The sequence below is a fragment of the Agelaius tricolor genome, unplaced genomic scaffold (genome assembly GCF_023055355.1).
Source record: "Agelaius tricolor isolate 1412-34295 unplaced genomic scaffold, bAgeTri1.0.p SCAF_12, whole genome shotgun sequence".
NCBI classification, from domain to species: Eukaryota; Metazoa; Chordata; class Aves; order Passeriformes; family Icteridae; genus Agelaius; species Agelaius tricolor.
This window is the reverse complement of record NW_027269272.1, coordinates 24,913,552-24,924,176: the sequence shown is the minus strand read 5'-3', so window position 1 is coordinate 24,924,176 and position 10,625 is coordinate 24,913,552. Positions and strand designations below refer to the sequence as shown.

The following is a 10,625-nucleotide window of genomic DNA, read 5'->3' as shown; positions in this document are numbered from 1 at the left end:
CACTTGGGGACACCCAGGGCACCCCCAGAGCGCCAGGCAGGGGGGACAGAGGGACAGGGGGACAAGGGAGGGAGCACAAAGCCCCGAGGAGCCGCCGTGGGCTCAGAGCAGGGAAACTGAGGCTGAGGAGCTCACGGGGCTGCTCGGGGCCACTGAGACCTGAGCGAGGGCACTCTGGGGTTACTTGAGGGCATTGGGGTCATTTCAAGGTCATTGGGGTCATTTCAAGGTCATTTTGGGGTTACTTCAGGTCATTGGGGTCATTTGAAGGTCATTCAAGGTCATCTTGGGGTTACTTTGGGTCATTGGGGTCATTTGAGGTCATTTTTAGATTTTGAAATTTTTCAGTCCCTGACTGGGGTTACTTTAGGTCATTTTAAGGTCATTTTGGGGTCATTCTGGGGTTACTCGAGGTCACTGGGGTCATTTCAAGGTCATTCAAGGTCATTTTGGGGTTACTTTGGGTCATTGGGGTCATTCAAGGTCAATTCTAGATTTTGAGATTTTTGGGTCCCTGACTGGGGTTACTTTAGGTCATTTTGGGGTCATGTTGGGGTTACTTCAGGTCATTGGGGTCATTTGAAGGTCATTCAAGGTCATTTTGGGGTTACTTTGGGTCATTGGGGTCATTTGAGGTCATTTTTAGATTTTGAAATTTTTCACTCCCTGACTGGGGTTACTTTAGGTCATTTCAAGGTCATTTTGGGGTCATTCTGGGGTTACTTCAGGTCATTGGGGTCATTTCAAGGTCATTCAAGGTCATTTTGGGGTTACTCAAGGTCATTGGGGTCATTTGAGGTCAATTTTGGATTTTTGAGATTTTTGAGTTCCTGACTGGGGTTACTTTAGGTCATTTCAAGGTCATTTCAAGGTCATTTTGGGGTTACTCGAGGTCATTGGGGTCATTTCAAGGTCATTCAAGGTCATTTTGGGGTTACTTTAGGTCATTGGGGTTATTTAAGGTCATTTTTGGGTTTTGAGGTTTTTTTGAGTCCCTGAGCGGGGTCACTTGAGGTCATTTCAAGGTCATTTTGGGGTCACTGAAGGTTATTTGAGGTCATTGGGGTCACTCAAGGTCATTTTGGGGTCACCTGATGTCCCTGGGGTCCCTCACGGTTGCTCCAGGGCTCAGAGTTTGACCTTGGGGTTCATTTTTGTTCATTTTTGTTCATTTTTGTTCAGTTTTGTTCCTGCTCAGTTTTTGTTCTGCCACAGGTGCAGGAGCTGGGCTGGGGCTGCCTGGAGCCCCCTCCCAAGCCAGGGGAGCACAGGGAGCCCCTGGGAGGAGCTGGGCTCCCTTTGGGGGGAAATGGGAACGGATCCTGCCCCAGCTCCAGGGACACGGCAGCCCCAGGTGGGTGTGGGATCCAGCCCGGGCTGGCAGCAGGAGGGGCCCCTAGAGGGGGAAAAGGGGGAAAAGGGGGAAAAGGGGAAAATAAATAATGGGGGGAAGATAAATAATGGGGGGGGGGATAATAGGGGAAAATAATGGGGAAAAATAAATAATGGGGGAAATAAATAATGGGGGAAATAAATAATGGGGGGAAAATAAATAATGGGGGAAAATAAATAATGGGGGAAAATAAGGGAAAAATAAATAATGGGGGGGAAATAAGGGGAAAATAATAGGGGAAAAGAATGGGGGGAAAAATAATGGTGGGAAAAGAATGGGGGGAAAAATAATGGTGGGAAAATAATGGGGGGAAAAATAATGGTGGGAAAATAATGGGGGGGGAAATAAGAGGGGAAAAATAATGGGGGAAAAATAATGGGGGAAAAATAATGGGGACAAAAATGGGGGGGACAAAAATGGGGGGAAAAAATGGGGGGAAAAAATGGGGGGAAATAATGGGGGGGAAATAATGGGGGGGAAATAACGGGGGAAAAAATAACGGGGGAAAAATAACGGGGGAAAAATAACGGGGGAAAAATAACGGGGGGAAAAACAAGGGGGGAAAACAAGGGGGGAAAACAAGGGGGGAAAACAAGGGGGAAAATGGGGAAAAACGGGGGGAAAATGGGGAAAAGGAGGGGGAAAAGGGGACAAAAGGGGGGTAAAAATAGGGGGAAATTTGGGGCAAAAATGGGAGGAAAGGGGGAAAAAGGAAAAGCAAGAGGAAGGGGAGGAAAAAGGGGGGGGGGGGTGGGAAAAAATGGGGGAGAAAAAAGGGGTGGGAGAAAAAAAGGGGTGGGGCTGTGGGATTTCTGCAGCCCTGTTTAAATACAACACTCCCAGTGCCAGCAGCCAGCCAGGGGTTCCTTGCTCCCCTCGGTTCCTCCTCCTGCCCAGCCTTGGGGTGGATCCCTCTGTCCTGCTTGGAAGGACAGCAATCTGCCAGGAGGGCAGGAACCGTCCTGGAATGGAAAATCCCAGGAAAATCCCCTGCTCTGCAGCTTTGAAATGCTGGGGGATTCAGGCAAAAACAGGGGAAAAGGGACAGCAGTTCTTTACTAGGGTGTATAGAATGAGGAAAACAATGCAGACAAGGAAACCAACCCCAGAAACAATCCCAAAAGCTTTTCCCACCCTTTGGACCGTTCCCCCTTGGGTGCAGCTGTGGGAACAGTGGGATGTCTGGGTGGGTGTGGGGTGTGGGTTAAAATGGAACAAAAACCCCAAAGCAGCAGCAGCAGCAGGAAACAGCTGCAGGAGGGATGAGGTGGAGGAGAGAGGGGTTTGGGGGTTTTGGGGGTTTTGGGGTTTTCCTGGGCTCTCAGCTGTCCTGTGAGATGGCCTGGGGGTGGCAGCGGGGTGAGGGGTCAGGGATTGGGGTCCTGGATTTCCCCTAAAGCACTGAGCACAGGGTGAGGGATCAGGGATTGGGGTCCTGGATTTCCCTAAAGCACTGAGGACAGGGTGAGGGATCAGGGATTGGGGTTCTGGATTTCCCCTAAAGCACTGAGGACAGGGTGAGGGATCAGGGATTGGGGTCCCAAGATTCCCCTAAAGCACCAAGCTGAGGGTCAGGGTCCCTCTGGAGGGAGGAATGAGGGATTGGTGTCCTGGGTTTCCCCTAAAGCACTGAGCACAGGGATTGGGATCAGGGATTGGGGTCCTGCATTCCCCTGAGCAGAGGGTGAGGGATCAGGGATTGGGGTTCTGGGTGTTCCCCAAAGCACCAAGCTGAGGGTCAGGGTGCCCCTAGAGAGAGGGGTCAGGGATTGGGGTCCTGGATTTCCCCTAAAGCACCAAGCTGAGGGTCAGGGTCCCTCTGGAGAGAGGGGTCAGGGACTGGGGTCCTGCATTCCCCTGAGCACAGGGTGAGGGATCAGGGATTGGGGTCAGGGATTGGGGTCCCAGGTGTTCCCTAAAGCACTGAGCACAGGGATTGGGGTCCTGCATTCCCCTGAGCACAGGGTGAGGGGTCAGGGATTGGGGTCAGGGATTGGGGTCAGGGATTGGGGTCAGGGATTGGGGTCAGGGATTTTGAAAAGACCCCAGTGTCAGGAGCTCAGACTCACCCACAGCAGGAGGAGCAGAGAGGGACAGGGCTCTGGTGTGGCTGTGAATTGTCCCCACAGCAGCAGCAGCAGCAGCAGCCTGGCCCCAAACCCAGCCCTGAGCCCAGCCAAGCCCCCAGATCCCTGCACTTCCCTGGAAAACCCCCAGGCACTGAGATCAGCCCTGGATAAAAACTCCAACAAATCCTCATCCCCATCCCAAGCCAAAAAAACCCCAACAAATCCTCATCCCCATCCCAAGCAAGAATAAAACCCCAACAAATCCCCATCCCAAGCCAAAAAACCCCAACAAATCCCCATCCCAAACACACCTTGTGTCCCCTGAGCACCTTCATTCCATCTCTGAGGAGCAAAAGGGAGCAAAAGTCCCTGGGAGAAAGAAAAAAAAAAAAGGAAAAACTGTAACCTTCCACAGCTGTGGGGGTTTGCACAGGTGGGATCTGGTTCTGGTTCCCCTGGGCATGGAGGAAAGGACAACACCAAAAAGGAGAGCAAGGACTGAAGGAGCCACCCAAATGTGCTTTGCTACAGGAATTTATTTTTTATTTAACAGTGCTTGTGGACCAAAACGCAGCACCAAAGGACAGCAGGAGCTCATTTAAATTAAGGTTAAAAAACATTGAAGAAGCCACCCAAATGTGCTTTGATACAGGAATTAATTTGTTATTTAACTTTTGTTTTGTACCAAAAATGCAGCACCAAAGGACAGCAGCACCTCATTTAAATTAAGATTTAAAAACATTGAAGAAGCCACCCAAAAGTCCTTTGATACAGGAATTTGTTTGTTATTTACCAGTGCTTTTGAACCATCCCTGGTGGGGTCTGCCCAGCACCAGCCCCTTTTATCACAACCCCATCCCCATCTCTCTCTGAGCAGAATAAAATGTTTATTCTGAAAGAAACCTTCCATTTAAATCCTGGCAATCTTTGGTACAGGCACAGGTTACCTCTGCTTTGGTGTCTGTGGGCCGTGAATTTCAAAGCCAGATCATTTCCCTGCCCTGGCTGTCACAGGATTTTTTTGTCCTCGGTGGCTTTGGGAGGGTTTTGATGTCATTGTGGCTTTTATCAAACCCCACAAGTGCCGATTCCATCTCTGATTTGGCCTCAATAATCCAGGCTTGGCAGGCCAGGCTGCTGGGGAAAGGACAACACCGTTCTCAGAATGGAAATAACACCAAACAATCACCAAATAAATAATCACCAATCACAAAACAATCACCAAACAATCACCAATCACCAAATAACCACCAAATAAACAATCACCAAACAATCGCCAAATAAATAATCACCAATCACAAAACAATCATCAAACAATCACCAAATAATTACCAAATAAATAATCACCAAATAATCACCAAACAATCACCAAATAAATAATCACCAATCACAAAACAATCACCAAACAATCACCAAATAATTACCAAATAAATAATCACCAAATAATCACCAAATAATCACCAAACAATCACCAATCACCAAATAACCACCAAATAAACAATCACCAAACAATCACCAAATAAATAATCACCAAATAATCACCAAACAATCACCAAATAGTCACCAAACATTCACCAAATAATCACCAAATAATCACCAAATAATCACCAAATAAATAATCACCAAATAATCACCAAACCCAGCAGGACTCCATCAGGGAGCAGAGTTTGCACTGGGAAAGGGCAGATCCCTCACTGGGCATAGTGGAGCTGGTAGAAAATCAGGAATTCCCTGGATAATGTGCCAATGGTTCATTTTAAGCCGGGTTTAACTGCCTAATGTGCCAATGGTTCATTTTAAGCCGGGTTTAACTGCCTAATGTGCCAATGGTTCATTTTAAGCCGGGTTTAACTGCCTAATGTGCCAGTGGTTCATTTTAAGCCGGGTTTTTTGGGATGTGGATTTGGAGGAGCAGAGCTGGGAGCAGCTCCAGGGCCAAACCGGCTCCTGTCTGCCCAGAAACTTCATTTTTTGGAGAGTGAGAAGGCAAAAATCAGCATTTCAGAAGAAATTTGGGGTCTGGGGCTTTAATGGGGTCAGATTGTGCTGAGTGTCCCAGAGTGGTGGAGCACCCTGGGCTGGAAGGGATCCCCGAGGATCCAGTGCAGGATCTGCCATGGGAAGTGCCCCAGGAATGCAGGAAAATTCCCCCTCCCTGTTCCATATTTTTGGGAGCTTCCATCCCTGAATCCTGTCCTGAATTTCTGGAGGAATTCCCCCAGATCCCACCCAGGCTCATCCATCAGTGATAATTCCCAATTTTCCTTTGTTTAGACTGATGCAATCTCTGGAATGCTATAAATCAGCAGAGACCATTTATCTTATTCCCCAGGCAGCACTCATGACTAATTAAATGCCATAATTAACTGGAGCAGGCCCCTGAGGAACAGCAGGAACACCATTCCCAGACAATGGAAGAGCATTTCCCACTGGATCTGCATCCTGAGGGCTGAGCAGGAGTAAAATAATTCTATTCTTTCACTATTTGCTCTCCAACATAAAGATTTCATATTTCACCACGATGATTAATGTTTCTAGATGAATCCTGGTTGGTTTTCCTAAGGCACTAGAGCCAATGGATGCATTCAATTTTCCCAGGGATTTCTCTCTCAGCAGCACCAAAATCCCCCAAATATTTTCTGAACGAACCATGAACATTCCCCTGCAGATAATCCCTCACATTGCCCCGCAAATCCTTGGAGTTTCAGCTCCTGTAATCCCTCTGCTCCTGGAGGAAAAGGCTGGGAAGGGCATTTGAACCAACTTGAGCCGTGTCCATGGGAAGCAGGATGGGATTTGGGAGCTTTCCCATTCATTCCTCCCTCCCTCGGGCTGATGGATGCAAGGCCTGGGTTTGATTTAAGCTCTGTGACAGTCAGGGTTGGGTTTTAAGGGAGCAAGGGCAGCTCCCCCTGGAAAGAAAAATGGATTTTCCAAGAGTTCCACTCGTCTTGCACAGCACAAGGACTCTCAGAATAAACAGCTGGGGGAGACTGGAGGAGCTAAAATCCATAATTCACTGCGAGAGCTCTTGGGAAGCCTCTGGAATGGAAAAGAAAAGCACTGGGAAGCTTTAAATGGAGCAAAATCCACAATGAAACTGGGGAGGGGATGAGCAGACAAGAGGAGCTGGGCAGGGCAATTAATTAGGGATAATAAAGGGGGGAATGACAGCATCCGAGTTAAGGAGGAATTAACAGGAATCTGCACCATTCCTGCTGCTTTTCCTAGGAAAGATGAGCTTTGCATCCCACAGCTCTGCTCAGGATTGGGGTTTGTGCCTTAAATGTTTGGGGTTTAGAACAGAGGCACTGGAAATCCATCATTGTTTCCAAAAATGTGGAATTTATGGTTGGACCAATAAATATTTCGCAGCCTGAACCAGGAACAGTATCCAGGGAAAAGCCTCTAAATTAGCCATGGAATTAGAATAATAATTAAGAAATATTTACTTACAATTATATCCAATCTTTTTTTTTTTTTTTTTATGCTGTGATTAATTAAATTCCCAGATTTCCTCATAGTCTCTCAGTATATTACACATGGAAATTAATTTTCTCCAGCACCTCATTAAGGGCCCCAAGTGCTGCGGATCCCACTGAAATCAGTTATTCCTTACTTTGCATTGGAAATCTTCCCCTGCATATCCCTCGGGCCCAGCTCCCACATGGAGCAAACCAAAGGCATTTCCTGTGAATTCCAGGGAATTTATAGCAGAGAAAGTTCTCCTTGGGACATTGGGTTTTATTCACTAACCAGGTAGGACTGAAGGGGGAATTTCCCAGCACCAAAATGGAGTTCTCAGGAGGCATCCAAAGCCACCTCCAGGTGTTTCCAGGGATAAGTCCAGTGTTTTCCAAGTGTTTCCATGTGATTTTATTTTAAAATAATTTAATGATTTAGAATTCTTGAAATGGTATCATTTGAAAGTGAATTGGTGATTTAAAATTATTAAAATAATAATTGATAATAATTTTATTCCAGTGCACAAGTGCTTTTATCTGGGGCGCATGAAATGGGGAATTCTCCATTTTCACCAGACCAGGAATCCAAGGCCTGGGAATGGTGAGTGCTGGGGGAGCTGGGATGGGCTCTCTGCTGCCCAGGCCCATCCTGTCCTGTCAGGAAAGGTGGGGTTTGCATGGACCTTGGAAAAACTGGAGATGGGATCCCCACCTCATCCCCATGGAATGGTTTGGGTTGGAAGGAACCTTAAATCCCATCCCATCCCATCCCAGCCCTGCCATCAGGAACTCCCACTGCCCCAGGTGCTCCAGCCCAGTGTCCAACCTGGCCCTGGGCACTGCCAGGGATGCAGAGGCAGCTCCAGCTCCTTTGGGAATGTGTGCCAGGGCCTGCCCACCCTCCCAGCCAGGAATTCATTCCCCATATCCCATGTAAATCCCACCTCCAGGCACAGGTGAGGCTCCGTGCTCTGCACTTCCTGGGATTTTCCTTTCTTCCCCCTCTGAAAGCAGGAATGATGTTTTCCATCTTCATGGCTACTGGAAAACTGCTTTTTAGGCTTCATTTTGCAAGGAATTTGAGGTTCCTTCAGACACCCTGCAAGGAGCCACATCCAGGATTCCATTTTCTCTTGGATAAATCCATCTGGAAGCGACCGAGCGCGGGCGGGATGAGACAACTCCAGCTTAGTCCAATATTTGACCGAGGCAGTTCAAGAATTCCATTCTTAAATACCTGGGAATCTGTTCCTTGAGATTTGGGGGAGGCTGTGGAGCACCCAGGAGTGGGAATCCCAAGCAGAGGGGATCCCAATTCCCATCAAGCCCCGGATTGATGGAAATGTCCAGTGAATGTTCCCACACTAACGAGCTCCCTGGGGAGGGCAGAGCGAGCAGAGGGAGCCAGCTCAGCTCCATTGGCATTCCAGGGGTGTAGAGCTGCAAATCCTGGGGCTGATCACCTTAAATGATTAATCCTGGGGCTGGTCTCCATAAGTGATTAATCTGCTGCTTATAGGGGCCAGTTCTTCTGTGGATTTAGCCAGAAATTCAGATTTTAGTGCCAGACCCCAGTTTTAATCAAAAGCCTGGGCTTGGTTTGGTGAGGGTGTCGTGGCACAGCACCCACAGCAGGTTCTCCTGATGGAGCATGAGGAGCTTAGGCCTGGCCTGAGGACACACAAGGCCTGGCTTAAACCCTCTTTGCTTTGATAGGGGACAGATGTGGCCTGGGTGTGGCTCAGGAGGAGCTGCAGGTGTGCCTGGAGAACAGGGCTGGGATGGGACCGGGAGCTGGGAATGCTGAGGAGCATCCTGGGCAGGCTGGGGCACCCTGATCCAGATGGAACACCTTGATCCAGATGGAACACCCTGCTCCAGAGGGACCTCCCTGCTCCAGAGGGACCATCCTGCTCCAGATGGACCATCCTGCTCCAGAGGGACCATCCTGTTCCAGATGGATTATCCTGCTCCAGAGGGACCATTCTGCTCCAAAGGGACCATCCTGCTCCAGAGGGACCATCCTGCTCCAGATGGATTATCCTGCTCCAGAGGGACCATCCTGCTCAAGAGGGACCATCCTGTTCCAGATGGATTATCCTGCTCCAGAGGGACCATCCTGCTCCAGAGGGACCATCCTGTTCCAGATGGACCATCCTGCTCCAGAGGGACCATCCTGTTCCAGATGGATTATCCTGCTCCAAATGGTCCATCCTGCTCCAGAGGGACCATCCTGTTCCAGATGGATTATCCTGCTCCAGAGGGACCATTCTGCTCCAGATGGATTATCCTGCTCCAAAGGGACCATCCTGCTCCAAATGGTCCATCCTGCTCCAGATTGACCACCCAGCACCTCCCTGCTTTGTCAGGATCACCCCACCCCTGACCAGACCCCAAGAGCCAACCCCCCCAGCTCCTAGGACACAGCAAATCCAAGGTCAAGTCCAGCAGAAGGGAATTGCTCCTCTGGAAGGCCCTGGCTCAGCCCAGCCGGCTGCAGTCCCAGCTGTGGGGTGGGGCTGGCATTGGGGCAGCTCCGAGGTCATGGCACTCTCAGGTCCCACTGCTTGGCAGGGTGAGGGAATGATCCCTTTGGCTTCCTGGATTCAATCCCTGGCTTTAAGGATGTTCTCAAGGGTTCCCAGGCAGTTCTGGGAATGCAGGAGTGTCGCCCTGGTTTTTTAAGATTTTCCAAGCCTTCTGATGTTCACATTCTTGTAGCAAACTTTCTCACACACTTTCTGTAAATAACTCACTGTTTTGCATTCTTTTATGGAGGAGGAGAGATGTGATGGACTGTTGGATTGTCCAGTGTCGTTGGAGAGGTGGCACTGTCACCCTCCAATCCACTGTCACTTTTGGAGATCTGTAAATGTTGGAGTCAGAAAATAAATAAATAAAGTTCCTTTTTCTTCACCTTGAGAGCAGCAGTGTGTATGTGCTCCTGTTGTTTTGTGTCCTATAGCGACACAGGAGCTCCTGGATTTTGGCAGCTTTAGAATCCATTGTTTGGGCAGGGAATGCTCATTATTCCAGAGCCCAGAGGGAATGGAGCAGCCTGGACACCAGGAACCTGCCTGGATCCTGCTTTCCCAGCCAGGGCTCTCTGTGTCCTTCCTGCTCTCCTGAGGGGCAGGAGCAGCTCCTCTCCCTTTCCAGCTGCTGGCCCAAGGCCCCCATCAGATCCCTGCCATGGGATCCCTCCTGGGAGCACAGGGAGGGACAAGCCTGGCTCCTGGGAAGGGCAGGGAGAGGGAGGGAGAGGGGCTGGAGCTCAGGAGACCAAAGAATTCCATGGAAAACTGGGGTTTGGAGGTGTGAGGAGCACCAAGAGTTCTCTGTCTGAGCCTTACTGAGTCTTCTGGCCTAAGAAAAAATAGCAATTATTACTAGTTTGGATTATTATTTCTTTTCCTTTTATTGGAAGAACGCTGCCAAAGCAGAAATATTTGCACAAGTTTAGGCTCAGGACACTGACAGTTTACCATGAAATGCTTGAAATGCTTGGAATTACCTCCAGAGAATGGATTTTTGGCAACGTTAGGGGAAAACCCCTTAAGAAATTTGTGCCTGAAGAGCATCACAAACCCCAGTGAAGCCAACTGGATGCAGATTTGGGGTTGGAATTGTGTATAATGAAATTCCCATGGAGGAGCTGATGGAACGAGCTGTTTGGAGTTGGTGCTGGCAGCTGGGTTT

The 10,625-nt window shown here is 49.0% G+C and overlaps 2 long non-coding RNA genes across 2 annotated transcripts; both read left to right on the top strand.

Annotated features, from left to right (window-relative positions):
• Positions 1-217: 217 nt before the first annotated feature.
• LOC139594709 (uncharacterized) lies at positions 218-1,412 on the top strand. The gene is made up of 2 exons (XR_011680741.1): positions 218-381; positions 444-1,412. It is a non-coding gene; the product is annotated as an uncharacterized lncRNA (long non-coding RNA).
• A 2,066-nt stretch (positions 1,413-3,478) lies between these two features.
• On the top strand, positions 3,479-9,842 carry LOC139595162 (uncharacterized). The gene is made up of 2 exons (XR_011680877.1): positions 3,479-7,527; positions 8,643-9,842. It is a non-coding gene; the product is annotated as an uncharacterized lncRNA (long non-coding RNA).
• Positions 9,843-10,625: the final 783 nt, after the last annotated feature.